The sequence below is a fragment of the Trachymyrmex septentrionalis genome, unplaced genomic scaffold, assembly GCF_001594115.1.
Source record: "Trachymyrmex septentrionalis isolate Tsep2-gDNA-1 unplaced genomic scaffold, Tsep1.0 scaffold153, whole genome shotgun sequence".
In the NCBI taxonomy this organism is placed as follows: domain Eukaryota; kingdom Metazoa; phylum Arthropoda; class Insecta; order Hymenoptera; family Formicidae; genus Trachymyrmex; species Trachymyrmex septentrionalis.
The window spans coordinates 96,091-99,748 of record NW_017304684.1 but is presented as its reverse complement, the minus strand read 5'-3'; the positions used below and the strand labels follow the sequence as shown (position 1 = coordinate 99,748).

Sequence of the window (3,658 nt, the reverse complement as noted above, 5' to 3'; positions counted from 1 at the left end):
AATTAATAAATAGAACTACAATATCATCATTAATGGACAATGTATTATTTTCAAGATTATTTTTATGACACGCAGAATTCGTATGTCTCGAAACATGTATTGAATCGCATGAATAATTTTTATTGCACACATTACAGTAATACATATTGCTATCGAATGATACTTTACATATCCAAGATTTGTATCTTTCGTCTATAAGCCAAGCTTCTGAAAAACTTCGCTTACATTTTTTAGTTAATTTGTCACACATGTCTCTATATAGCTGTTAACTTAATATATAAATATGCATTATATAAATATGTGAATATTGTATATGTGTGTAAAATCCCACCTTCAATATCAAATGATATTGAAAATGATGTGGCAAATATCGCTTGCAACAATGCGAGCAGGAATCAACAAGAATATAGCGCGTCGTTGCGGAAAAACTTCGATGCTCATTTATCAATCCGCGAACGCGTCACATATGCACGCATACTCTGCGTGGAGGAGCTGAACAGACTCCACGAAGCGAACGAGAAGACGACGCGATAGAAGGTGAGTGCAAACAATTTATTATTTCATCAATAATAAGTCTGTACTGTTTATTACAAATATCCTAATAACACACTTTATCTGGGATACATCCTAGGGATGTCTTTAGAATGTTCAAAGGACACACGGACGTCCTTTAGGACATCCTCAGGACATCCCCTGAAGTTCTGTGCTGTTATTGGTATAAATAAAAATCGGTGTACTATAATTAGGGTTGCTAGATGGCTGGGATTTTCCGTAAATTTCTTTTAACAAAATCTTAGGTATCATTTGACACTTTTAACCTACTTTTTACGATCGCAACTGTCGGCACTTACATTGAAGGTTTATAAAAAATTCATACACTCAACTTGAAAAATTTTTTTCTAAATAATTATAAAAAAACTTAAAGAATAATAAGTCCTATAGTTTTCGACTTGACTTTCTATTTAAAAAAAAAGTTATTTTAGTTAAAATGTCATAAAAAATGATCAGTATTATAATTTATGTGGGCACATTAATACAAGAGGCTTAACTTAAATAATTTATAATAATCTCTTTTTCAACTATCGGGCATATATTAGTATTAACCTAGCAATTTTATATAGCAATTTTATTACACGAAATTCTTTTTCGTCCATTTTTTGAAAATCACTCGACTTCCTCGATTCAAATGAATGCCAAACACAAACAAATAGACCGATCTGGCTGTAACTTGGTGTGTGTTCCTCCAAGAGATGCTACTAACTAAATCTAACCTTAATACGCGCCAGTAGTATCATCTCTCTGACTTTGCACGGACTTTTCAAACGACCCTCGTATATATATACGAGTATATATAATACTGATATTAAAAGTGCAATAATAATACAATATACCATAGATAGGGTATATTATTATTATTATTATTATTATTATTATTATATAAATAAGTACCTCAAGTATCTCTTGAACAGTGCATTTTAGGGAAAAACGTTTTTTTCAGACATAAGTTTTATAAGTTCAATGGAGACATAAAGAAGTGCCATTGCAAGTTGTTCCTCTTATTTTCATTTTTATCTGAAAAAAAAATTGTAGTGTTTTGAAAAGCTTTTGAGGTAAGCTACGGGAATATGAATAAAAAATGGAGTTGCATTTAAAATAATGAAAGTGAACCTTGTCTTGTCCTTAACAACATCACCTCAGAAACTAATAGTATTATCTCTTTATGTCTCTCTCTCTTGAAATTATTAAACTTTTGTCTGAAACATTTTGTCCTAAAATGTATTGTTCAAGACATATTTGACGTAATCATTACAAATGAGATACCTTGAATTATTTTTTGGAATAATAAAATTCCTGCCGCAAATTTATTATCGCATATAGATTGGCATAAATATGAAGCATATTAAAATTCGGTATCAATCTATAGTATCAATCTAAATAAAGTATTAGGGTATGTTCCGAGTTACGCATGAAACGCATGATGTATCTTTTTGTTTATCAATTAATAAAGAAGGATATAACGATACATCATACGTAAATTCATGCGTAAATATTTATCTATTTTATTAGGAAAAAAAAGACAATCGAGATCATCGCTGCCACAGATGGTGTTGCAATTGGAGCAGCTGAAATCGAGATTGCAATTGCAACATTGCAAGAACAGCAGCTGCAGCAACCGCAATAGCAGCAGCAACAGCACCAGTAGGAGCTGCAGCAGGAGCTGCAGCAGATGTGGGAGCGGCCAAGAATAGGTATTATTTTCTATATGTATATTATACACGTACAGGATGTGAGTGTAAGATATTTTATATCTTAGTGTGACACATATATGCATATTAAATATAAAATACCTTATAAACTATTTCAATTTTTCAACGTATTTTAATATTTTGATGCACAAAATAATGAATCAATTGATATAAAGAAAAGACAATGTTACTTTTAAAAAGATATAACTTGTATGTTGTAAAACGCATAAACTTTTTGCTATAAACAAGATATATGTTTTCTTTATACCAATTAAGAGCCCAAGCACAAAGATGACTGTAACTGAGTCGTGAAACTTACGTTATTAGAATTATTAAAATTATTAGAAGAATCACATTGTGTAAAAAGAATCATAATTTCATTTTTTAAAAATAGAGATTATCTTTTTTAACGCCTCCATCTAGAAACTCCATCTAAAACATTATTTTGTATCTTATATATTTTTTAAGATATTAGCTTAAACCAATAAAAATGAAAAACACTGTATATAATATGTATAATATATACACAGTATTCCAAATTTTTTTACGTACCGCTTATGGGCAGATAAATCGGACTAAACTGAGTTACCAAGTTGTCTACCACTTTTCATAATAATTAACAAGATATTAATTTCGAAAGATAGTCTAACAAAGGGGTATATCAACTTATAAATCAACTTGTAGATATCTTTCAGAGTTTTTGTACGAAATAACTTAAAGATGTTTCTTAAAAAATTCCAAAGATACCTTAAAGTTGTTTTATGCGTTGATTTTAGAGTTCCTTCAGTAGATAATTAAAAAAAATTGTAAAACCTGCAAAATAGTAGAACTTTCCGATTCAATTTAGTCTGCTTCATCTCGTGCTCATAAGCGGTGTATCAAAAAGTTTGGAACATCAAGTATATATAAAATACATATAAACATTTTAAAAATTATCTATAAATTTAATTTTTAGTTCGAAATAGACGAGGACATGGCTGCTCCCGTGCATTATGGCATGCACGAAGGGGTATAGTCCCTTAGTAGAGAGGAAGAGCCAGAGGTAGTCGCGGAGACCGAGGAGGAGGCCACCGAGAAGGCCGCAGAAGAGGTCGTGGAGGAGGCCGTGGAGAAGGCCGTGGAGGAGAAAGTTGCGACATCACTGCCACTACTGGCCCCGAGAATATTACGCAGCACTCCCATTATTATTACAATTATTATAATTAAAACTCTAAAGTTAAAAAATATTAAAATTCAAAAATCATCAATGTTTATTAATAAACATCGAGCCCACGGGTGTGTGCATGTGATTATGTGTGCGTGTGCGTGTGCGTGTGCGTGTGCGCACGTGTGTTACATTTAATTTCATTATAACATACTTAACATAACATCTTAAAAGACGTACATATTGGCCAAGAGGATACATTTACACA

The 3,658-nt window shown here is 31.6% G+C and overlaps 1 long non-coding RNA gene across 1 annotated transcript; it reads left to right on the top strand.

Moving 5' to 3' along the window:
* Positions 1-478: 478 nt before the first annotated feature.
* On the top strand, positions 479-3,403 carry LOC108745881. The gene is made up of 3 exons (XR_001939127.1): positions 479-537; positions 2,068-2,249; positions 3,202-3,403. It is a non-coding gene; the product is annotated as an uncharacterized LOC108745881 (long non-coding RNA).
* Positions 3,404-3,658: the final 255 nt, after the last annotated feature.